We start from the raw sequence: 27,121 nt of genomic DNA, 5'->3' as shown, positions 1-27,121 counted from the left end.
TTTTTGTTTGTCAGTACATGGACAAAGTATACAAGGGAACCTTGGGGAAATTAATCGTTTGGATGTCATTTGTTGCTTATGATTCAATTGAAACAGACTAATGAAGAATTCTGTGTGCAAAATGCTTTATTTTAGTGCTTGTGCATACATGGCCAAAGTAAGCAAGTGATCCTTGGGGGTAAATGATTCATTAAGATGTAAAGGTGTGCTTGCTATGCATTGACAAGATTACTGACCTGGTTCTTGTGGCAAACGTGTTATTTTTTTGATTGTGCACACATGGGAAAGTAATGAGGGAACATATGGAGAAATGATTCATTGTTGTCATTTTGTAATGCTTGTGTATACATGGACAGACTACTGAGAGGTTGTTGGTGGAAATGTTTCATTTCTGGTGCTTGTGCATACATGGACAAAGTACACTAGGGATCCTTGGGGTGAAATTATTCATTTAGAAATAATTTTTTACTTACCGTGCATTGAGAAACGAGTACTGAAGAGGTCGTTTGGGAAAATGTTTCATTTCTGTGTTTGTTCCTACATGGACAGATTACTGAGATGGTTGTTATGGGACATGTTTCTTTTTTGGGGCTTGTGCATTCATGGACAATGTACACAAGGGATCCTTGGGGGGATTATTCATTTAGATGTAATTTTGTGCTTACTATGCATTGACAAGATTACTGAACAGGTTGTTGTGGAAAATGTTTCATTTTTGTGATTGTGCACAGATGGAAATGTCTTTAAGGGAACATATGCAGAATGTATTAAGTTTTGTCAGTTTATAATGCATGTGTATATATGGACAGACTACTGAGAGGGATGTTAGGAGAAATCTTTCATTTTGGTGCTTGTGCATACATGGACAAACCTGACTGAAGGGGTAATTGGAGAAAATGTTTGTTTTTTATTCCTTGTGCTTACATACACAAAGTAATGAAGGGGTCGTTGGGGGGAAAATGTTTAATTTTTCTGCTTTTGCATACATGGACAAAGTATACATGGGATACTTGAGTGAAAGGATTTATATTAATGTAATTTTGTGTTTTCTACGAATGCGAACAGACCACTGAAGAAGTTGTTGGGGAAAATGCTTCATTTTGGTGATTGTGCATACATGGAATTAAGGGAACCTTGGGGAACATGATTCATTTTGATGTTGTTTGGTAGTATTTGTGCATACATGGGCAGACTGCTGAGAGGGTTGTTAGGGGACAAGTTTCACTTTTGCTGCTTGTGCAGACTTGAACAAACCTGACTGAAGGGGTAGTTGGAGAAAATGTTTAATTTTTGTGCTTTTGCATACATGGACAAATTGTAGAAGCGATATTTGAGTGCAGTGATTCATATTGATGTAATTCTGTGCTTTCTATGACTAGAAACAGACTACTGAAGACGTTTTTGGTGAAAATTCTTAATTTTGGTGATTGTGCATACATGGCATTAAGGGAGCCTTGGGGGACATGATTCATTTTCATGTCATTTGGTAGTGCTTGTGCATACATGGACAAAGTAATTTAGGCAACCTTGGGGAAATAATTAATTCTGATGTCATTTGGTGGTGCTTGTACAGACATGGACAGACTACTGACAGAGTTGTTAGGGGGAATGTTTCACTTTTGGTGCTTGTGCAGACGTGGACAAACCCGACTGAAGGGGTCACTGAAGACATGTCTTTTCATTGCGTGCGCTTATGCTGACAAAGTTATGAAGGGGTTGTTGGGGAAGAATGTTTACTTTTGGTGCTTGTGCATGCATGGCCAAAGTACACAAGGGGTCCCTCGGGGAAATGCTTCATTTTGATGTCATTTGGTGCTTACTACGCATAACAAACAGACTACTGACGTTGTTGGTGGAAAATGTCTTCCTTTTTTTTGCTTGTGCATACCTGGATAAAGTAATTTAGGCAACCTTGGGGACATGATTGATTTTGATGTCATTTGGGAGTCCTTGTGCGGACATGGACCGACTACTGAGAGGGTTGTTAGGGGGGAATGTCAAGTTTTTGGTGCTTGGGCAGATAATGGAGAAACCTGACTGAAGGAGTAATTGGATAAACTGTTTCTTTTTATTCCTTGTGCTTACATAGACAAAGCAATGGAGGGCTTGTTGGGAAAACTGTTGTTGTGCATCAGCAGACTAAGTGTTGGGGAATGTTTCATTTTTTGTGCTGGTGCATACATGGACAAACCTGAGTGAAGTCTTCATTGCAGAAAATGTGTCTTTTTATTGATTGTGCTTACATAGACAAAGTAATGAAGGGGTCATTGGCCAAACTATTTAATTATTGTACTTTTACAAACATGGAGAAAGTATACATGGGATAAATGGGGCGGAAATCAATCATTTTGATGTAATTCTGTGCTTACTATGCATACAGACTACTGAAGAAGGTCTTGTGGGGAAGATGTCTTATTTTTGTGCTTGTGCATACATGGACAAAGTAATTTTGGGAAACCTGGGGGAAATTATTCCTTTTTATGTCATTTGGTACTGCTTGTGCATACATGGACAGACTACTGAGGTGATTGTTCGGAGGAAATGTTTCATTTTTTGTTCCTTGTGTATACATGGCAGTACCAGACATGAAGGGGGCAGTGGAGAAAATGTCTTTGTATTGCTTGTGCTTACATAAACACAGTAATAAAGGGGTCATTGGGAAATTTACTTTTAGGGGTTTGTGCATGCATGGACCAAGTACCCAAGGGATCTCTGGGGAAATGATTCATTTGAATGTTATTTGCTACGTACTGTGGATTACAACACACTAATGAAGTGATTGGAGAAAAATGCTATATTTTTGAGATTGCGCATTCATTGAGAAGTACATAAGCGTTCCTTGGGGAAAATGATTCCTTTGGATGTCATTTGGTGGTGCTTCTGCATACATGTACAGACAACTGAGAGAGTTGTTAGGGGTACTGTTTTATTTTTGGTGTGGTGCATACATGGACAAACCTGACTGAAGGTGTCATTGTAGTAAACGTTTCTTTATATTGGTTGTGCTTACATTAACAAGTAAAGGGGTCATTGGACAAACGCTTCATTTGTGTGCTTTTGCATACATGCCAGAAGTACACAAGGCCTCCTTGTGGGAAATGATTCCTTTTCGTGTAATTTGGATGCTTATTATGGATTACAACACACTAGTCATTACATTTTCGCTGAAAATGTTTAATTGTTCTGATTGTGTACTCATTGAAAAGTAAATAAGGGAACCTTGGGGGAATATGACTCATTTTCATGTATTTTGGTAGTGCTACTGCATACATGGAGTGACTAGTGAGAGGGTAGTTTGGCCAAATTTTTCATTTCTGGTGCTTGTGCATACATGGATAAAGTAATTAAGGGAACCTTTAGGAAGGTGATTCCTTTGAATGTGATTTGGTAGTGCTACTGCATACATGAACAGCCTGCACACTGGTTTCTTAGGGGAAATGTTTCATTGTTTAATGCTTGTGCATAAATCCACTAATCAGACTGAAGGGTTCATTGAACAAAATGTCTGAGTGCGTTGCTTGTGCATACACAGACAAAGTAATGAAGGGTTTAGTTGTGAAATGTGCATCAATTTGGTGCTTGCAGAGTAAGCGCCAAATGACATGAAAAGGGCGTCTTGGCGGACATTCCTTTTCATGTCATTTGGTGCTTACTCTGCATGCAAACACTACTGAAGAAGATGGGGAAAACTGTTTATTTTGGTGGCTGTGGAGGCATGTAAAAGTAAGTTAGCCAACCATTTGGGAAAACGATTTGTGTAGCTGTCATTTGGTGGTGCCTCTGCATACATTAACAGACTGCCAATAAGGTTGTTAGGGTAAATGTTTCATGTTTGATCCTTTTACATCCATGAACAAACCAGAGTTAAGGGTCATTGCAGAAAATGTTTGTTTTTTATTGCTTGTGCTGACATAGACAAAGTAATGAAGGGGTCATGTGGGAAAATGTATAATTTGTGCATACAAGGAAGGTGAATTAAAGAACACATATGTATGTTTGCATACTCCGAACTACTATGTGTGCAAGTTGCCTATTAGAAACCGGCCACAAGGTCAGATGTATTCGTCACAAAACCAGATCCTTTTTTTATTTGGATGGAAACAACTTTGAAATCTGCATTCAGTGTCAGTTTCAAGGCCAGAGAGGCTGTAATGCCAAATCTGTTTTTATTGTGAGACTGTTTAGCATGTGTTATTGGAGGCCTAACAATACTTGTGAGATGCATCTAAACAAATTTTACTACAGTGGCATTACGAGGTGGGCATGCATGTCTGTGTGAATGCAAGCAAGGGGCATCTGTGTCTGTGTCAGGCTTTCAAACTTCGAATGTTGGTAACTGCAGTATTTCATAAATTGTGTGCCTGTGTGTACACCTCCCTGTTACAATGCTAAGTTTTTGTGATATAAATAAATAAGACCACAATAAATTCCAAAATTGTGCCCACCTGTAATCTGACCTATAGCCTGAACACTCCAATTGCAAAAGCAGTAGATCGCTTAGGGGGGAGAGAAATGTGAAAAACATGCACTAAGCTGGTTGCGTAAGTGTGGACAAACTTATGCGTTGAAGTACCTTTTGATTTAATGACACCATTCACTCTGCATGGTTAGGAATCTATCAGCATGGCACATCTGTACTTGGTAGTAAGAACCCAAGTCTTCCTAGAAAAAGTGCACTAGATCTGTCAGATTGTGAGGGCATCTCTTGTACACAGCCCTCGTCAGGTCACCCCAGTGCTATTGGATTTATGTCTGGGCTGTGGCTGGTCCATTCCAAAACTGAATGTATCTTTTAGGGGGAACCATTCCATTGATTTGGATGTACGCTTGGGGTCATTGTCATACTGAAATTCCCATTCATCAGCTAGCGTGCTTGGATGACACCAGAAGGTTTTATGCCCAAAGACACTGGTATTAAGAAGACTTCATTATTCTCTCCAACTAAAGTACCAGTTCCAGGCGAAGAAAAGCAATGTGTCCCTCTGTCTCTCTGACTGTGTGTCTCTCTGTGTGTCCCTTTGTCTGTGCCCCCCTCTGTCTCTCTGTCTGTGTGTGTCTCTCTCTCTGTCTGTGTCTCTCTGTCTGTCTGTGTCCCTCTGTCTCTGTGTGTCTGCATGTCCCTCTGTCTCTGTGTGTCGCTCTGTCTGTCCTAACTAGGACTGAATGACATCACCGGGACTACTGGCCCCCCTTACCCTTGGCTTAACACTGTAGTCTACTGCGTACCAAGTATAATGCCTAGTTCAGACATATAACGCAGTATAGTACTTGACAGACAGACTGCACCAGTGTTGCAAAGGGGGGTCTGGAAGGGATGAATACTGTAGTGCACTGAGGGGTGGGATGGGTGTGGTGGGTTAAGGTGCAGTGCCTGTGTAGGCCTTCCAGGTGTCTTTCATTGCTTTTGTGTGTTTTTTTTGTGCAAGCCATCAGTGGGTAAAAGGGCTGTGAAGGGGACTGTTATGTGCACCTCTGAACATATTGGGCATTTTATTAGCCGCATGGAGTACTTGCTTCCACCCTGCTTTACTCATTTCCTTTACGATTAATGCTGTCTTGTCTAATTATGTCTGTGTTATTATTTATTATTTATTTATTTTATTTATTTCAGTTTGATAACCGGGGAGGTCCACTGGGCTCAGGAGCCCGTTTTCAGTAGAGGCCTGGGGAGAAAAGCTCCACATTACATAGTAAAGTTAAAATAAACAGGTAAAATTAAAAATAAGATTGAAAGATATGGGTGCATTAAGAGAGAACAGAAAACATTAGGTTTTATGAATACAGGTAAAATTGTGATACAGAGACAGTATGAGGTACAATGGTTACATAGCATATGAGTCATGTTAACATGGTTGGTTAATAAGGCTATATAGAATTTGAGTCTTGTTAGGGCAGAGTGGAAGACCAGAGACAGTATGAGGTACAATGGTTACGTAGCATATGAGACATGTTAACATGGTTGGTTAATAAGGTTATATAGAATTTGAGTCTTGTTAGGGCAGAGTGGAAGACCAGAGACAGTATGAGGTACAATGGTTACATAGCATATGAGTCATGTTAACATGGTTGGTTAATAAGGTTATATAGAATTTGAGTCTTGTTGGGGCAGAGTGGAAGACCAAGCATAAATGTTAGGGAGGGGGATAAAAGGGGGTGCAAACTATTTACAATATTTACATTATATACACAAGACAGCAGTAAGAAATAAGTAGAATCATGGAACAAAGTTGTTGGAAGGAGTAGTATGGAAATACAATAGTGTAGAAAGTAGAGGGCTAGGTGGGGAAAGTGCAGTTGGACTTCCTATTGGAGAATAAGTGGGAATGGAGTAGGGTTTTGAAGTAGTTAGGGTTTTCAGTCATTCGTAAAGATGGAGGTAGAGAATTCCATTTTTTGGCTAAGGAAAAGGATAGGAGGTGCTGCCCAGCCGGTCGCTTTGGTGTGTGGACAGTGAGTAGGTTTAGGTGAGCAGTTCTAAGTGGCCTGTTAGGGGTGTAAAGTTGTAGGATGTTGGATAGTGCAGGACATTTGGAGGGGTTAAATAATAGCCTATGGGCAGTGTTAAGTTGGAGGTAGTCTAGAAGGTTGGGGAGTTCTAGCCAGTTTAGTGAATAGAGGGCAGAGCAATGGTGGGAGGTGAGTTTGGCTTTGATGGCGAATTTAGAAATTTTATTATAACAACTTTCCATTTTTGAGGAAAGGGAGGCAGATAAGTTAGTTAATAGAGGGGCGCCATACAGTAGTGAGGGAAGAAGATAGGTAGTGGCGAGGGTTTGTCTAGAAGAAGGAGAGAGATAGTGAATGTTTCTATATAGCAGGCCAAGTTTTTGATGTGTCTTCTTGATATTGAGTTGAATATGGGTGTCAAAGTTTAGGTTTTCATCAATAGTGACCCCAAGTAGTTTGGCATAGGGAACAATTTCTATAGTTGAATTGCTATGGCTTCTAATTTGGAAGGAGTTTTTGTTGAGAGGGAAGGATTTTGTTGGGGGTGAAGAGAAGTATTTTGGATTTGTTAGCGTTTAGAGAAAGGTGGCTTTGGAGCATCCAGTTCTCAGTGGTGGAGAAAGCTGTTTGTGTGTATGATAGAAGTTCCGGGAGGTTGGTGGCACAACAGATTAAAGTGGAGTCATCGGCGTATTGTACAGTTTTAGTATTTGGGATGGCAGAGTGGAAGTCATTGATAAAGATGTTGAATAGCATAGGTCCAAGAATGGAACCTTGGGGAACTCCAGTGGGGGTAGGAAGGAAGTTAGAGGTACCTTTCCTCCATTTTACAGCTTGAGATCTATTGGATAGGTAACTAGAGATCCAGGATAGTGTATTATGTGAGAGGTTGAGGTTAGCAAGGTGGCTAAGGAGATGAATATGGGAGACAGTGTCGAAAGTCTTTGAGAGATCTAGTAGAACTGTTGAAACTATTTTACCAGTATCGCGGGCATGGTTGACTATATCTAGGAATGAGAATAGAGCAGTTATAGTGCTATGGCCAGGGCGGAAACCATGTTGGGTTTGGGAGATGAGGTGGTTTTTGATAAGGAAGGGCATTAACTGAATGTGAATGCATTTTTCCAGGATTTTTGATATTGGGGAGAGGATGGCTATGGGGCGGACGTTTGAGATATTATTGTTTTTACCGCCTTTGTGGAGAGGATGTATAAAGGCAGAACGCCACAGCTTGGAGACATAAGATTCCTTTATGGATCTGTTGATTAGGATACTAATGGGGAGGGCGATTCCATCTGCAGCAATTTGTAAGAATTTGGATGAAATGTTATCTGGAGCATTAGAGCAAGGTTTCAGTTTGCTGAGAAGTTTTTTTATATATGAGGTGGAGACTGGTTTAAGTTCAAAGGTATTAGCACAACAGTATGGTTGCTTTTCATGAATGCTGTGTTTAAACTACCACAGTATGTGACTGTATTGCTGGTACTGTACTGATGTACTGTTAGTGTGTCAACAGGAAGGCCTGAGAGTGGGAGATCAAATGGCTTGCAAAACAATGCCTCCTGAAGTGCTACTGAGCAGGGATGGCAATTGCATGACAGGCTGTGGTGCAGCTAAAAAAATGTCCCACTGTCAAAGACTGGAAGGGGTAAGCAGGCCGTTATTCAACACTCATGCTGTGAAATGTCAATCACAGCAGTAAGCAGCTCAAATTACCTGCAGCTCTCTGACAGCTAGGGAGGTGCTGTGAAGGGGGAGGGGAGATGAATAGAAGAACTACAAGTCAAGGATAAAAAAAGACTTAAAATTAGCAAGTCTAAAAAGAAGCTGCAGTAAAAACACTTTGAAAAGTCTGTTCTTGGCATTTCAACTGCTTGTGGCATAATTAGCCACTGAAAAGCGGCAATTGTTTTGTTTAAAGTCTGTGACTGAAGCAAAAGAGTGGATGCATGCTAAGTGAATACTGTGACAGCAACTGGGGACCAGGGATGCCTGTGTGATGTCATGGTTTTGAGACAGACACTGCATTGTGGGATAGCAGGAGGCTGAGTAATACTTTGAAACCAATTCAAGATGCTAGACCCCATGTGGTAAGAGTAGAAAATTGCATATAAAAATAAAAAAAAAATTGTAAATGGTCCCAGAGTGCTGTCAAAATATAGGAAATATCAAAACTTGATGAAATACACGTTTTTTTTCAGTCTGTGGGGGTAGGGTTACCACCTGTCCCACTTTGCTAGGGACAGTCCCTCTTTGGGCAGTTGTGTCCTGACAAAAAATATTAAAAATGGCAAATGTCCTGAAATTGTAGGATATAATTATTTTCTATATTTTATGTAATAGTTGCATAAAACAGTTATTCTGCATCTAAAATACCTAACTGTTATAATAAACAGAATAAGCAACTAAAATGCTACAAGAATAAGCTTTTATTTAGGCAAAAAAGTTAAGTTCTATCCTTTGTACTTACCGTGTGTATGTGTCGGCCTGTAAAATTTGATGTTTGAACCGAAAATGTCCCACTTTGGCCATTTGAAAAGGTGGCAACCCTATGGGTGCGGTTCTCCTTTAACTGGGTCCCTTATGTGGAAGTAAGATTTTATGTCACCTAAGAAGTGCAGCAGTGTCAGGAGCAGGGGGTTGATCCTGTGGCTGCATTCAGCATTATGATGTAGGGAGTGGGTGACACTGATTTTGATTTCATTGGCTGACAGAAGGAGGACTGTGGCAGAGGTACCCTACCTAAATCACAGACCTTGTTTGCTTAGTAGGGTTAATACTGACTTCTCTGTTTTGATTCTCTTTAGTTACCTGTTTTTGTATCTCTTAAAGTTGTTGACTTTGGGATTTGTAAACTAACAGGAGGCCTAAAAAAAACACTTCCATACTTGAAAGTTTAGTTTAAACTTAACATTTACACACTTACTGTCCTGATTTGCTTTGAGTCTTTTTTGTTCATTTTTCCTCATTCACAGGAAATTATGCCCGTTATAATGCACAAAATGTCCTAGTATGAGATGCGGCCGAGCGACAACAGTCTGATGATGTATGACTTGAGACAGATACTTGTACTTTTTTTGACATTATTTAGATAAGAACCTTTTTCTTTTTTTTTTCCTGTTGTTCGTTGTGGATGGATGAATAGTAATTATTCATCTGTAAATGTTTTCTGGCTGTATGACTCATAAATGGTAAAAAAAAGAATAAGTCAGTCATCACTTTTTTTCTAGATGTTTATACAAAATTGAATTAGGGTACTCAGGCTTCTTGCAGGTCAGTAGGCCGTAAGCTTGACAATTGAACCAGTGAACTTAATTACTGAGAGACCTAACCATTCAGGTAGAATTAAATACTTTTTTAAAAATACCCATGTTTTCCTTTAGAAGAACAGCAATATTTTTTTAATAGTGCTGTACTTAATATTCTGCAACATTTAAATGGAAAATGTATCAGTCTGATTGATTCACCTATTCATTCAATATTTGGAGTGCTTGACCAGCTGTTACAGTTCAGGAATTAATACTAAAACTTGAAGTTTATCGATTTACATATAACCAAATGCAGTATGTAACTGATTAAACACAGACTTCCTTATTGTTAATATTTAAGCAGCTAATTATCAGAAATATATGTACATTTCTCATTGTTGCTTTATATTTCAAGCCAAGTTCAAATTCCACCAAAGGAAATAAATATTTTAGGCTAGAAGTTTATTATATGTGTTGTTTGTTTAAAAGATTTGAATGTATATATTTGGAATTATTTTCTTTATATACATCTGCCTGCACATCCTATACAAAATAGCATGGTGAGTGACAAAAGGCAGGTTTGGGGCAGTTCAGAGAAACACACAACATGATCACACTACTGGAGAAATAGTGTTGCATGCACAATATGCAAATTACCATATGTTGGCATGCAAATGTGTGTCATCGTGCTAATGAGATGCAAATGATGAAATGAAACATGGCGGAGTGATTCAGAAATGTAGTAAATTAGAACGTTGAGCTATGGTGGTTATCTGTTCCAAATGCCAGGATTTCCTAGTTTACAGGGGCTGTACTTGCATTATGATGCTAGGAGTAATGCCAGCATTACGAGTGTAGTATATTTTAGTGGCCATCTTTTAAGCCCTGTCGGCAATGAAGCATGTTGTCACCCTCTGCATTGCATATTGGTCCATCAGTAGCTAACATATCATTACCTCAAAAACAAGGACATCAGTCAGCAATTAGTGTGGACAGAGATGCCATGCAGGAGTTAGTAGGCATGTGCTGCATTCACACAGAATCAAGAGCAATGTGTGGAATGCTTATTTCAGGGGACATCAAGGTTTGTGTAGCTTTAACCTTCTTTGTTACAGGGACTTTTCATCCTCCAACAGGTTGTACATTAAGAATTTAACAGGCATCACTTTATTTATTTATTTATTTATTTATTTTACATTTGTTAACCGGGGGTGTCTGACTGAGCCGAAAAGGCCCTTTTTCAGCAGAGGCCTGGGGAGAAAAGCTCCACAAAGAAAAATTACAGACACTTTTAGTTATTTAGACATAATCAGTATACACACAAATTGCAAGAGACATGTTTTTACAGTGGTATGCGGCACAAACAGTTACAGTGGAGAGAACAATCAAAAAATATTAATTTTAAAAATAAAGGTAAGTAATAGATTTGTGGTGTACGGCTGAACTTTGGAATGTAGGTAGAATACATACATAGTACACAGGTACAGTACATACATTGTAGATTAGCCAGTGTTTGTGAGTAAGATTGAAAAACTATTATCAATTGCTCTAGATTTAGTATGTATATGTTATCCGCTTTCACTAGCCTGGGGAGCAATCATGGCACTGCCAACTTTGCTTGAGATGTTGCCTGATGAGGTCTTTAAAGGAGGCTTTGGATGATGTGTTTTGAATGCTAGTAGGGACAGAGTTCCATTTTTTAGCCACCAAACTACTATATAGTGCATCTCCAAAGCTATTGTAGCTGTTGGTGACTTCTAGTAGTAGTTTGTTTGATGATTTAAGAGGCCTTTTGGCTGAGTGATGTTGTACTAGGTTTTTGAGGGCAGGACACTTATTGGGGAGGTAATGGATAGAATGACAGAGGCAGAGCTGATTGTAGGTTAGGAGGTTGGGCAGTTCCAGCCAGTGGAGCTGTCTCAAAGCAGTACAGTGATGAGTTCTATATGAGCAATTTGCAGCAAAGCGGGCAATTCTGTTATAGCAAGCTTCCATTTTGCTTAGTTCAGTTTTGTTGAAATTAGTCAGAATGGGAGATGCATAGAGTAGGGTGGATAGAAGTTGGGAGCGAGCAATGGCTGATCTTGTGTTGTTGGTAAGAAATGGTTTGATACGGTAGAGTGACCCCAGTTTGGCATGTACTTTTTTAATAGTTAAGTTCAGATGACTATCAAATTTTAGGTGCGAGTCTATGGTTATTCCCAATAGCTTAGCCTGTGCCACTGGAGCAATTGGAGTAGCATTTGTGGAGTAGATAGTGAATTGACTGTTAGTGTTTTTGTTAGAACTGGTTATAATCATAAGCTGAGTTTTCTTTGGATTGAGAATAAGTTGGGCTTTGGTAAGGTAGATTTCAACGTCAGAGAATGCCAGTTGAGTTGTTTGCAGGAGGGTGGGAATGTTTTGTGCAGCACAGATTAAGGTAGTGTCATCTGCATACCGAATTATAGATGCATGCTGTGTGGAGGTGTGGAGGTCATTTGTGAAGACTGTGAATAGTAGTGGTCCTAAGATAGAACCCTGTGGGACTCCTATAGTTATGGGCAGCTGAGGAGAGAGAGAATTTTACCATTTCACAGCTTGGTACCTGTCAGTTAAGTAGCTTTGGAACCAGGTAAGAGTGGAATTAGATAGATGATATTGGTTTAGTTTGTTTAGCTGGATTTGGTGTGAGACTGTGTCAAATGCTTTGGACATATCCAAAAAAAGAATTGACACTTGCAGGCCTTCATTTTTGAGACAGTTTACTGTGTCTGTGAAGCAGAGGAGAGCTGTAGTGGTACTATGGGCAGGTCTGAAACCATGCTGAGTAGGTGACAGGATGTTGCAGTCTAGGAGATAGTTTAGCATCTGGGTATGGATGCATTTTTCTAGGATTTTGGCCAGGGGGGAGAGTAAAGCAATGGGTCTGTAGTTATTAAGTTCAGTGGAGGTTCCGCCTTTATGTATGGGTGTAACATAGGATATTTTCCAGAGTTTGGGCACATAGTTTTCAACAATTGATCTGTTTATGTGAGTGGAGACTAGGATAGCAATAACATCTGCTGTGAGTTTCAAGAAATAGCTGGGGAGTAGGTCGGCTGCTGTTGATGAGTTTTTAGTTTGGAGAGCATGCTTTTGATTGAAGTGGTGGAAACTGTTTTGAGGGTAAAGCTTGTATTAGTGTTATTTGTGTTGGGGGGGCTAGTGAGGAAGGAACTGTCCTGCGATACTAAGGATATAATTGAGTTCACAAAGTGGGAGTTGAATTGTGTTTCGATGGGAACTTTAGTGTCAGGGGTGGTTGGTTTGGGGGTAGCCTTTTGGGTGGATTTTAGTAGCTGGTTTACATTTTTCCAAAATTTTTCCGGGTTGTGTTGGTATTTAGTTTGTAATGTTGTGTAGTAGGATTTTTTGTCCAGCCTAATGCATTTTTTTGCATGGTTGCGCAGTTCTTGGTACTTAGTTAGGCTTTGTGTTTCTTTGTTTTTTTGATAGTAACGCCAGGCAGTGTCTCTGGACTTGAGGATTTGTTTGGTTTCTTTACTGAGCCAGGGGTTTGTAGAGGTTCTAACCTTGATTTTGCGTAATGGAGCGACAGTGTCTAGGTGTTGTAGAAATGTTTTGTTGAAATATGCTACAGCCTGGTCAAGTGGGAGGGTTTTTAGGGGGTCCAGTCACAGTTACACAGTAAAGTGTTGAGGACCTCAGGAGAGAATTTTTTTGTGTTTCTAGTGGATATATAGTTAGTGGTTTTGCATATGCTTGTTCTACTATGTATAAAGTATATTATGTTGTGGTCACTTAAGGTGTCTGGGAGACTGCCTGTGTGAGGGTACAATGTGGGGTTGCTAGTTAGGACCCAGTCAAGGATGGATTCCCTTTTAGATTTTTATCACACCTAGTTGGAATTTGGACTAGCTGCTGGTAGCCATGGAGATTTATTAGATTACTTGGTGGTTCTGATATACAGGTGAACCAATCTAGGTTGAAGTCCCCAGAATAAGGGTTTCTTGTGAGTATGTGGAAGAACACCAGGATAAGAAGTCTTCAAGGCTAGCAGGTGTATTACCAGGTGGAATATAGATCACAATTGTGGTGATGACCTTTTTAGGGTGAAGTTGAAGTTGTGAGATAAGTATGTCCTAATTATTGGGGAGGGAGGGTAGGAGTTTGGTAATTGATGGACAGTTAAGTTGGACTTGTAGAGTAAGGCAGTTCCACCCCCTTTACGAAGTGGTCTGTCTTGTCTAATGATATTGTAGTCGGTATGGAGAACTTCTGAGTTAGCTATGTTTTTATTTAGCCAGGTTTCTGTTAAAGCAACTATGTCTGGGGAGAAGTGTGCTATTGTGGCCTGGAGTTCAGGTATTTTATTTTTGATACTTCTAATATTAATATTTAGCATTAAAAGATGGTTGGTTTTGCTGCTGTTGTTGATTTGCCCAGGGATAAAGAAAGTGGTGGTGTTATGTTCTGACATTTGTGTTGGAGCAGTTTGTGTTGGACAGGATGAATTTGGGCCTGGGCTGGGGTGGAAATCCCCACTTATGGTGAGCCTGGAGTTAAAATGGTTATACAGATGTTATATCAAGTCCTTCACCATTTCCTTGATATAATACTGCAGCAAATGGAGGAGTATATTTGGTTTACATGGACAGGAGGGAAAGGAACCACTGCTATGCAGACGTTTATGACACGCACTATTTCCTTGAGGGAGTGGGGGGCCATTGATGACCCAATTGTCATCAAAGCCCTGCCTGCCTCACACGATATCTAATATAGTCACCAAAAAGGCTTCCATTCCATAAACCGCCAAGTGGTGGTCATTGCACAGGGTATTGTTTGCAGTGTGTTTATGTGACATCCAGGCAGGCATTTGGTGGTACTCTGCATTATGAAATGGAAACCTGCAGTATGTTATATGTGGTTTGAACCATGTGGCATAATATGATAGTATAAAAGCAGCTACAAAGTGGGAAACATCAAAGTAGCCTGACAGACCTATGACAGCAGCAGAGGAGGAGGAGTCCGGTGAGGATGTGACAGATGAATGGGTTTCAGCAGTACCCTATGCAAGGCAGAGGTGGTGCAATACGAAGCAGAACTGGTACAGAGACGGCATCAGTTTCACAGCTTTGGGCCAAGAAGATGTTGGCAGAATACAGATGAAGTATACACTGGCACACCCACACTATGCGTTACAATGCACTGACCATCCACATTGTGCATGGGCAGTTAGTGCATGCTGCACATGAGACATTTCCTTGCCCACACAGGGCAGAGGGGTGGGCAGGATACAGTCAACATAATTTGTACAGGTTAGGTGGAACACAGGACATCAGTGCTACCATAGGTGTAAGGGTTATGGGAGGTGTATGTGATAGCCAAGCATGGGGCTAGGAGTTTGTATGGAGTCAAGGATCAAATCCTGCAGTGTCATGATGGAGCATCCATTTTTGTGAATGCTGACTGGGTGTGCTATGTGGCCCTGCAGAAGCAGGACTGGAGGTGTCCGCTAGCACTTTTGAATTATGTACACAAACCCTGCTGTGGCCTCCCTCATGTGGAGAGGCAGTAGATGCCAAACATGCCAGCATTACTGTGAATGGCCAATGTCATGTATTCCACTCAGCAGGTGCAGAGCTGCAGTAACCACTCTGGCCAGCCTGATGTAGTGTCCCAGATGTGGATCTAAGAGTATCGTCCACAGCCACTGAAACAACCACTTCTAGGAGGGCAGGCAGCCATGGCCAAAGGTGTTAGTAATGCAGTCTTTGGAACAGTGTGATGTGATATATATATATATATATATATATATATATATATATATATATATATATATATATAAAATACACACACACACACACACACACACACACACACACACACCTGGCTTGTTACTCTGCAACCTGCATCTGGTAGCTTGCATGACCATGGTGGCCATTTGCCAGTATTCTTAGGAATGTACCAGTATATGCCAACATGGTCACCCCAGTCCACAACAGACCAGTCAGTACCAAGCCCCTGTATACTGTGACTATGCATCTTATGCAACATGTCCTACAGCAGTTGCACTTCCTCATACAAACCATGCAGCAGACTAAGCATCTTCGACGTGGTGGGCATAATGGCTGTCTGTGCCTGTGATGCCAAGGGTGACACCAGGGAGTGTTCTGGAGTCATGGTGGGGATAGCCACCTGCACACCTCTCCACTGTGATGGGTGCATACACCTTGGAGGCAGTGCAGCTCACTTAAGCCATTTGTGGTGGGGATAGCTGTATAACTTGGTGCTAACATGGATAGGACATCCAGCACTAAACAGGAGGGATGATGGAGGTTCATCCTGCCCCTCCAGCATCATTTCATCTCTGTCCATTATGTTTATGCTCATCAATGTTATCATTGATCCATTGAACTGTACCATATGCATGTTGTCAACATCATCATCAGGCATGTGCCCACCAGGAGTTCTGCAGCTGTGGAAAATGTGAAAGCTTAAAGATAACATACTTCTAGGAATGCTGGACTCTGTCTGGCACTCCCACAACAGATTTGCACACATATTGTTACATGCCAGTTTTTTGCATAGCCTATGAACACATATATACTTTGTGGTACAGGTTGTTACAGCTGCAGCCCTAATACACTTGGAAAACAGATATGCATACATTTATTGCTGAATAACCCATTCACATTAGAAGGTCACTGTACATTAGTAAAGAAACATGATATTGCTAACTTGATTTATCCTGTACAGATATTGGGGCAGTCTTCATCAGTCCAGCTCTCATAGCTAAACCATTGCCAGGTATGAGGGCTATCTCATCTGCCATGGTCAAATTTGCCAAGAACTTTACCTGTGTGAGACACTTTGATATTGGTGGTCCACCTCCTATGGTCGACCTGACCTTGACAATTTCCTGTGCCTTATTTTTGGCATACAGTATCAAATCAGTGATACTACAATGCACCTGTACTGCCATTATGGCCACCCACAGCACTGATGTCTAAAAGAATAATAGTTTTCACTGTCTTTTCAAAACTGTTGCTAGCATTATTATTAACTTAGATAAAAAGCTGCAAGAATTATATGAAATATAAAGGGTTAATTTAGGAATAGTATAAAATGCAGAAAGTAGTAAGTGTGCTGGCAAGCATATATAGCTTAATTAGATATTGGCATCCATGAAAAGGAGTATGTTATTGAAAAACCAAGTCTGTAAAAATAACTGCACAGATGGCAGCTGGAAGGACATCAATGAAGTAAAGAGATATAACATCAAGCAAGATAAAGTTGGAACATCAAATTTCAGATAGTGCTGGAACACCATGTTTCAGATAACTGAGTTTCCTTGGACCACCAAACTTGAAAGAATCAAGGACAAATCATAAATTAGAAGAACAAAGAAAACTGTTATACAAAGGAAGATTGTAACACATCAGACTGATTAAAAATATCAGACTTTTTGATATAAATATTAGTGTGTATAAACAAGCTTTGGGAATTTGCCATAGAGAGCTGACAGCATCTGTGTTGCATGCTTGTAGAGCTGAAAGGAAAATGTAATAGTAAATGCGTATTAACTGAAGCAGTTTGTCTCAGTGTATACAATACAGTAATAAGACTAGTTGGTCACAATAAATAAATATACTGTGGTATCCATGTATGTAAATGCAAGTAACAGCAAGAAACCAACAGAAGGCAGTATATAATTCTTCAATGTCCTTGACCATTTCCTGCCACACCTGCTTCCAGAAAGCTTTGTGCATTTTGTCATTCTCAAGGACATTCATGCCATGTGTGCTTACCAACTGTAGTAGAACCACTTTCTCTGAGACAGTGAACTTTTCTAGCCATTGCCATTTCAATGGTCCTGTAATAACATGTGCACACCACTGGATTACATTTGTGGTGCAATGTATGAGTATGTGTGTGTTTATCCATGACTGACCTTGAGACAATTTCTCAGCACTGCCACCCTGCCTCCATTTACTGGCCACAGACCTGTCTATTACTATGTTTTCACCATGCACATCCTGTGCCATACTTGACAGCAGCAGTTAACATGCTACTACTACCTTTGAGCACTGTGCTGGCAGCATGTGGTGTAATGCCCATACAGGAGGACCCGGGCCTCATATCCCCCATAGCATGTCTTGTAGTCTCTCTGCATATGATACAGTGTTGTCCTTTACACAGCAGGACAATAAGACAGTAACCTGTCATGCAGTTGTGCTATCACCACCCCACCTACACACACGCATACACATATATGAGGAAAGTAACTTGTCTTACCTGTAAACTGTACTCCCTGTCAGGGTGAGACACACCCCCACTGCCCAGCAGGACAATCACCTGCCATGCCATTAGCTATGTTACCCTCAAAACATCACTGCTCAGAATCTGTTTATTTTACTTCCATGTACTTTTGTCTGCACCTTGCAGTCCTGAGGTCGGTTACTACATGTCTTGTCTGCTGATATTATGCCTGTATAGCACAACAGTTTCCTCCTCATTCTAACCCACACAGTAGATGTGGCATTTTCAGGAATTGATTACAGCAGGGCTCCCACGTATTGCAGCCAAGACACAAAGATCTTTCTCTTCCTCCTCCACAAGGATTACATGGAGTGCCTATGGGGCAGAGTGATGGCACCATGCAAAAACCTGATAAATGACACCAGTGTGCCAGGATGGTGAGTAAAGCTACTAGTAACACCCACTCTGGTAAGCAGTGCCAGCATAGATGTGAGCTTGGAAGGCACCGCACTAACCTGCTGCAGCAGTGGGAGACAGAGGTTAGGGAAAGAAGAGCCAGCATTCTACAGAAAGCACATTGTGTATGGGTTTTCATCCTATGCTCTGATTATTGCCTTTTGCTGTCCTTTCCTTCTGTCGACAGGGGCATATTTTACTGATTACTGTCTTTGAGTGGAAAAGATTCAGTCAGAAGTCCTATGTAAGGAGAAATGGCTGGCTTTCCAGGCAGTGAGGTAAATGTAAAATGTAGACATATCACTGAAAATTGATATAGAAGTGTTACGTATTAATGTGTTGCATTTGTTTTTCTTTCTCATTTTTTTCCTCTTTCAGTCTGTGTCTGCAGATCAGCTGTAATGCAGGATGTGGTTTGGCACTAGTCAATTTGGCCTGCAGCAGCCGAGTCTGCCTGCTGTCCCCAGTCCTGCCTGTGCATAGGCAGACAAAGGTTAGCCTGTGAAAGATGACCTTGAGGACTCACTGATGTTGCTTTTGAGTTTTATGAGGATAATATTTGCAAGTGGAATGTCTAGGTCTTTGGGAACGTTGCATTTAAGTGCCTTAGCATAAGTAATCATAAGTGGAGTGTGCCCATTTCTGGCAACCAGATTGTTATTTTGAGTGCTTGTATGCAAGTTTTGCATCCAGAGGCATTATGTATATACATATCTCGCATGTTGAGTTTGTTCTTTGAGGATTATTACTATCACTGTTTTGCTTAAATAATAGTGTCGCTAATGATGTAGCCAAAGAATAGTTGTCAGTATGTAAATATTGTGTGCACAAAGTTTTTTAACTTTTTCTGATTTGCTTTTAACACTTGTAGCATCTTCTTCATTGTAATAATAGTTTTTGTATATTGTTATATGGATACTTATCTTTGTGTATGTAGCAATTATGTTTATATAGTGCATTTTTGTTAATAATGTTACTGTGCATTATATGTGCCTTATCTGGTCTCTGCTGTAAATGTACTTTAACCAATGGGCTCGCTGAAAAAATATAAATAAATGAGCAAGTAAAAAAAGTAATGAATAAGTAAATCACTTCCTATCCTTTATTTTTCTGTGCACTCGGCCTAGCATTTGTTGAAGAATCTTAGCTGTCCTCATTTATCATCTTAAATACTACTTATCTTTCCATTCATTTTTTTAACAGTTTTTCCACTGTGTATTTTAACATGCTGGCTGATTAATATAGCAATAACCCACGCCTGGGTGTGGGTAATGCTGGATTTACCCAAGGTTGGTGTGGTTTGGTCATGAGGGCGAAGCCCAAGTGGCCAAATAAAGCCAACAGTGGGTAAATCCAGCATTACCCACATCCAGAAGTGGGTTATTGCTATTATACAATGACATTATTTAAGAAAAAAAATAATTACTTTTCTTAAATAATGGCATTGTATAATGCCACCTTGCTGCCCTTCCACAGCTGTCTGGTATTCTGCGGCAGTTCTGATGTACTGCGCATGCGTATGCCTACGCAGTACATCAGAGCTGTGGGCAAAAGCAGTGGAGAAAGCAAGATCGCCGTTGCTTTTTACAAACTGTTTTGCTATATTAAATGGGTTTAACATAGCGAGACAGCTTTAAAAAAAAGCAACAGAGAATCTCCGTTGCTTTTTTTAAAGCTGTCTCACTATGTTAAACCCATTTAACATAGCAAGACAGTTTTGAGAAAAAGCAACGGAGAAAGCAAGATCTCCTTTGCTTTTTACAAACTGTCTCACTATGTTAAAGGAGTTTAACATAGCGAGACAGCTTTAAAAAAAAGCAACTGAGAATCTCCGTTGCTTTTTTTAAAGCTGTCTCGCTATGTTAAACCAGTTTAACATAGCGAGACAGTGTGAAACAACAGAGATCTTGCATTCTCCGTTGCTGTAAAAAAAAGAGTTATAGTAATGGAAAAAGTCCGGTGGACCGGACCTTTTTCCATTACTATAACTGATTTACAACGTGCACGCTGACCAATCAGCGTGCACATTTTTGAATATTAACAGGGGGTCGTTGTATAATATAGCAATAACCCACGCCTGGGTGTGGGTAATGCTGGATTTACCCACGGTTGGTGTGGTTTGGTCATGAGGACGAAGCCCAAGTGGCCAAACAAAGACAACCGTGGGTAAATCCAGCATTATCCACACCCAGAAGTGGGTTATTGCTATTATACAATGACATTATTTAAGAAAAAAAATAATTACTTTTCTTAAATAATGGCATTGTATAATGCTTCCTTGCTGCCCTTCCACAGCTGTCTGGTATTCTGCGGCAGTTCTGATGTACTGCGCATGCGTATGCTTACGCAGTACATCAGAGCTGTGGGCAGAAGCAACGGAGAAAGCAAGATCTCTGTTGCTTTTTACGAACTGTCTCGCTGTGTTAAAGGAGTTTAACATAGCGAGACAGCTTTAAAAAAAGCAACGGATAATCTCCGTTGCTTTTGTAAAGCTGTCTCACCATGTTAAACCCATTTAACTTAGCAAGACAGTTTGTAAAAAGCAATGGAGATCTTGCTTTCTCCGTTGCTTTTTTCAAAGTTGTCTTGCTATGTTAAATGGGTTTAACATAGCGAGACAGCTGTCTCCCTATGTTAAACTCTTTTAACATAGTGAGACAGTGTGTAAAAAAAGACTTATACTAATGGAAAAAGTCCGTGCGACCGGACCTTTTTCCATTAGTATAAGTCTGATTTACAACGTGCACGCTGACCGATCAGCATGCATGTTTTGGAATGTTAATGGGGGGTCATTGTATAATGCTGTATTATGTATGCAGCACTTTTGTGTATGAACCTTGATGTGTCTGATACTGCAGTCCTTCTTGCTATTGTCAGTATGTTTATTTGTTACCTTTTAAAACTTATGGGGATACTGTTCAGAGGTGTACTCCCCACATCCTTTCTGTAAATGGGCTTTGCCCAGTGGATGCTAAATGTGTAGTAAATAAATAAAAAATAAACAAGAAAATAAATGTCATTGCAAATTGAAAGAATACTTTGGCTGGTGCACACAAATGTGTAGAAAGAGTCAGAAGAGATTGCCAAGAATGGATGAATGGTCTAAAACATAGTAGTTTATGTGCAAATCAAAAATGCAAGCTATTTTTTTTTCTGGAATTAAAAAAATGCAGGAAGGAGAGTGTAATGCTTAAGGTACTTACCTCACAGACAAGATGTACAGGGTTTGATTCTCAGTAAGGGAAATTGGCTAGGTTTAAAATGGTCCACAAGGACAGCTAGCCTAGTACTTCTCTAAACATACAGTATATTCATTCTGCATCTCAGTCTAAGGGGGTAGGTTTGGCATAATGGTTAAACATAAGGTACAGGGTTTGATTCTACCCTCAAGATATTGGCAAGGCTTAAAATGTCCTTGAGGGCAGTTAGCCTAGTATTCACCTATGAACCTTTGAGAAGTAGTAACAATACATAAAGTAACCTAGAGGTAATCTTATTAGATGGCATAAAGCTAAGCAGCTCATATGAGAGAGCAGCAAATAAGGTTGGTTTACTGCTATAATGCATAGGAAGAAGCATGAGAAGCAGCCTGTTACAGTTATTCTCTTGTATTAACTACCTGCAAGAACTCAGGTAAAGGTGGCGTTTCACACACCTAATCATTGTAAAGGACATCAGAAGGAGAGAGTCAGTACAGAGCATGCTAGGATGGAGAGGTAAGAGTAGAAGGGACTGGATAACATCCTTTGAGAGGTTAGGAGTTTTGTTAAACTCCCTGTACCCTTTCCATCAACAGGTGTGGTGCAGTGCCTACCTACTCTGAGCTACTTGTGAATGCATGCTTCCACAAATTTGCAATGCTGCGATAAAATTGACTAAGTTTATACACTGGAGCTCTGCTATATTGGAGCACAGTTCTGAGCCGTACTACAAAAGGTGGGCTTAACTGATTCCTTCCCGCTCCAGGATGGGTGAGACTCCTTTCCTTCAAAACATGGCCTCTCCAGCATCCAGGTTACTAAATGAACCTGAATGATCTGGGACCTAGTCACAGGTTTGTGTATCTGTCACAGAGCTAGTATTGCATTCAATATTATTTCATAGAAAGAGTAGTGCTTACTGAAAAAACAGTATAGTCAAAAGCAGTAACAATCTTAGCATAAGTGGCACAAATATAAGGCAGATCTGAGGTATTGTTTGTTCAGTTTATCCAAGTATCTTGAGAAACAGACACATCAGGAGGGCCAACCAGCCTTAGCTCACAACAGAGTATATGCTTCTGTATTTGTTTGAGGCATGGCACTCCTTCACTATTCAAGATTTTGCTTCTCGCTTTACAGATCTGCAATTTATTATTATGAGGCATCCATCCCTGAAGGTGTTAAGTATTATAATTTTTTGCTCAGAGCTCCCCTTATTGATCTTGTTGATATTTTTTCTTTTTACCAGACAGGTAAATCGGTTCAGTGCGTGGCTTTTTAAGAGACATTCCAAGCCACAAGAGTATAGGTAAATGTAATCTTGCCTAGAAAATAATTAGTAGGTTACTGTTGCATCAGTTTTCTATGTAGCATTTTTTATCCATCCAATAACAACAATTTCATTGTTGAATATCATATTTTCAGTGTCTGTATTTATTTCCTTATTCAGTATATGTTTGGATAATTGATAACAAAACTGCAGCAAAGGTGGATAATATTGTCACAGGTGGTGCCGTTTCTTATGCTGGTTTAGTGCTTTCTTGGCTTTACAATCTTCTTTTGTTTATGTCTAGGGCCAATGGAAAAATTTGCATGCATTTTCTGCAAAATTTCTGCCTTTTCTTTTCTTAAGTTTCTGCACAAAATCTGCAAACTTTAAATAACTTCTAACAGTAATTATTGAATAAAATTATTGAATTTATTTACTTATTCAAGTAAATATGACAAAGGATGGTAGCGATTTAACAAAATGATTCAATATGTAGTAAACATTCAACTAAAACCTGATGAAGGATGACAAGTCTTAACAAAATGTTGCAGTATGTGGTGAATATTCAACTAACTCTAATTAAAGAAGCCATTACACTATGTTGCACTATATGGGATGGAGAGCCACAGTAAATTTCAAGTGGTTTATTCCAAGCGTGGGTTCATCATTCTCGATCATATGAACACTGAGTTAAAATGGTCACCTTTCAGTGACAGAGAGAATTAAACAGTATGTATGAGAAAGGGTGGCAATGTCCACATTCAGCTTGATGTAGCATTGACCACAAAGGTTTGTTCAATATGATGGAGAGCTTCCACTGTGTAAGTTGTTCTTGATAAGTTTTAAACCTATAAGAAGTTTAGATGAAGTGGCTGTGTTCAATTCACTGATTCCACACGTCTAAGAAACCAAACAGTATGCTTCATAAAACACATCCAATAACATTTTTGTGGCAACTATGTCTTTCTCATGCTTTTGGCACTTTATTTTCTTTGCATTTTAAGGGCTTTGGAATTATATTGTTGCTGCTGATTGTATTGATGTGGGTGCAAGCATCAGTAATTGAGTTATAAATTAATTTTTAGCAAAATAGATGCAGATAGGTACATTTTCACTAAAATCTGTTCTGATGGAGTAACTGAATGAGTGCCTAATATATTTGTATTCCACTGCTTGTGATGTTCAGTAGCCTACAAAGGTTGCTAAGCAAGACAGACTGCCATGTTAGTCACACAGGTTACTAAATGATGTAGATACTGTCAGCCTCAGGCACTTCATTTCCATCACCTCCAGCTTCTCGACTGCTCTGCCTTTACTGCCCAGGTTTGTGTACCATACAGTAGTACTGGTCACACAACTGTTTTGTACACCTTACATTTCAGCTTCTTTAGCTTTCTTCTGTCATACACTACCCTTGACAGTCTGTGCCAGTTGGCTGTAGTACCTCTGATTCTAGCTCTGACCTCCTCATTTAGGCTTCCCTTCTCCACAACCACCTCTTCCAGATAACTTGAATCTGTTAACCTGTTTCACAATTTTTCTCTTCTGTCTCAGTTGTTGGCTTCTTCTGATTTTCCTCTTTGCTGTCAAGACATTGTACTCATTTTCATCCCATGTGCCTTCAGTCTTGCATTCTATTCTTCCATCATTTGCTGAATTTGAGAGTCTGCTTGTAATGCCACATTGTCTGTACAGAGCAGTTTTGATGATCTGTCCCCTTGAAATGTTTGGTAATGTAGTCTGTCACCAGTATGAACAATGGTGGACTCACAACTGAACCCTGATCCACAAACACTCCCACTGGAGTTCTGTGAGTCCGAACACTGTTCATACTTGTGTCGGTGGGCCACATGTGTCATAGCCTACACTAATTCTGACAATGTTTCCAGGACTTTGAATCATCACAGGAGTACCCAAATCAGCTTTCTTGGGACCTTGTCATGTCTTTTTCATGTCTTGGAATGCCCATCTGTACTCTTTCCTTTTCTTTAGTTTTTCTCTGCTGTTTGTCTCATTGCAAACACTGGGTCAGTTGTGCATTGTGATGTAAGTCTGAACTGCTCATCTTCCATCTTACTTTCTACTGCTCTGCATATTCATTTATTAATTATCCCCTCCAGCAATTTCATGCAGTGTGGCAGGAGTTTGGTACCTCTGTACTGCTTATGGTTGTGAATATCTCCTTTGCTCCTGTATACTGGCACTAGAGTGGTTATTCTGCAGTCATCTGTGATAAATATTTACCTCTATACTGCTTTGAGTAGTACCCTTAGGAGCCATTTTTCCCTGTTTCAGTCAACATCTTGATCATTTATAGACAGAAGTTTTGCAACTTGCTTTCTCAGTTGTGCTGCTTATTGGTTCTGGCCACAGCTTTAAAATGTCCTCATCTGAGCCTGCTGTTTTTCCCTGATTTCATTTTCCTTGGCACTGTTCTTACTTCTTTTATGATAGTCTCATCTTCCTATTTCTTCATAGACTGCATCTTGGGCAGTACATCCGCTGGGGGGTTTTCTTCATTCAGAAGCTTTTGGAAGTTCTTTTTATGTATGCCTTTGAGGTCCTGTGGACTGGAGAGCAGGATTTTCCTGGCATCCCTTCTTTATCATTCTGTCTTTGCCATACAACATAATAGAGTTTCCTTATGCTATCTGATGAGTCACTTTCCAGAAGCTGGTGGAATGCCTCTGATGCCTTTTTCTTTGCTGTTTTGACTGTTTCCTTAACCTGTTAGTCAGCCAACCAGCATTCCTTCTTAACCTAGTCTGTCTTTCTATCGCTCACTTTTTCTTGCACTCCTTTTTTGATAACTTCTTGTATTTTGTATTCCACTACCAGCTTTCCTTCATACTGCATGTTCATACTTGTCTCTCTGTTCTATGGTTCTCACACATGCTGTTTAGAGGGGCTGCCATTACTCTTCACCTCCACCTATTTCTTCTTTTTCTTGAGATTCTAGAGCACTGAGTATTTCTTTGAACTCTTTTGTTTTTGCTCTAGTCAACTTCAAAGTCTTAAAGCCTAGTGTCTATTAGGCTTAGAGCCTTCTGTGACCATTTGTTATGGCTGATTATCAACACCAGTGGCTTACGTTGTTAGCCAACTGTTGCACTGTGGAAAGGAAGCAGTTAACAATGTAATGCATTTTTCTCTTCTGTGATGCTCATCGGCAAGCACAATGTGGTTCTCTTGGCTCAGGAATGTGTGATTTTAGTCTTTTTGAATATAAACGATAAATAATGTTTGTCGATGTACAACCTATCTGAGAAGATGGTGATCATTATTTACACTGCAGGTTAGCAAACGGTGTGACACATTTTCCATTAGACTGCTTAGGCCTGCTAGACTACCAGTGAAAGAGATATTAATTGGTGTGTTTACATTTGTCTTAATTTAAGAGCATCAGATAACTAGAGAACCCAAGCCCACCAGGATGGTGGCATTACTACTGTGCCAGGAAGAAAGCTGAGGGAAATGGAAGAATTCTGCCAGCTTCCCAGGAAATCTGAAGTGTGTGTGTGTTTGTGTGTGTGTATAAGATAATACTTTGTGTGAAATGCAGTTACTATGGAAAAGGGGCACTGAAAGACATTGATTGACAGAGAAAGCAGAGAGACAGGGCCCTGGGGATGCTTGGACAAAGACTTGGTTTTGTAAGATGCCTGTTTTCAGTCCAGTCTTGGTGTGGATGCTGCAAGCCCATATCCAGGATAGAAGTGCATATTTCCTTCATTCACTTAGAGCCAGGTTGTATTTGGTAAATTAATTATTGAAATAGACTTCTGTGAACTCTATTTCTTCACCCTTGGTTACCAGTGGTGAGATTCAAAACCCATCAGTGCTAGCCATCCTGATATCACAGTGGGTGACATCCTGCCATCAGGGTGTCACAGTAGTGACAGTGTTGTCTTTCCCTCCATTACAATAGCAAAATTAGAGGATGATAGTGGACAAGGATATTAAATTATGGCAGCACGTGAGGAAATATTTTGAGGAGAACATGGTTTAGAAGGACAGAACCATTCTTTGTAGACTAGAGTAGTGGATGTTGGAATCATATGTTACAGGTATATTAACTACTGATTCTAAAACAAATTAAACTCAGTGCAAGATGCTGTGCTGAAATATCCAGCATTTATACACTGATCTTAGCCTGTCACAGCATCTTACCCCAAGAATAATTATTTCTGAAATCCAAGGGACATTGCCATATTAGCACAGTACAGGAGCAATGGTGTACCCTGCATGCCAGTTAT

General features: G+C 40.0%; 1 protein-coding gene across 1 annotated transcript in view; it reads left to right on the top strand.

Annotated features, from left to right (window-relative positions):
* The window catches only part of MALT1 (MALT1 paracaspase), a gene marked incomplete in the record, with an annotated part of 841,583 nt that overhangs the window by 745,622 nt on the left and 68,840 nt on the right, over positions 1-27,121 (top strand).

Source organism: Protopterus annectens, chromosome 1.part0, assembly GCF_019279795.1.
Source record: "Protopterus annectens isolate FY-2018-M chromosome 1.part0, PAN1.0, whole genome shotgun sequence".
NCBI classification, from domain to species: domain Eukaryota; kingdom Metazoa; phylum Chordata; order Ceratodontiformes; family Protopteridae; genus Protopterus; species Protopterus annectens.
This window is presented reverse-complemented; position numbering and strand designations above follow the sequence as displayed.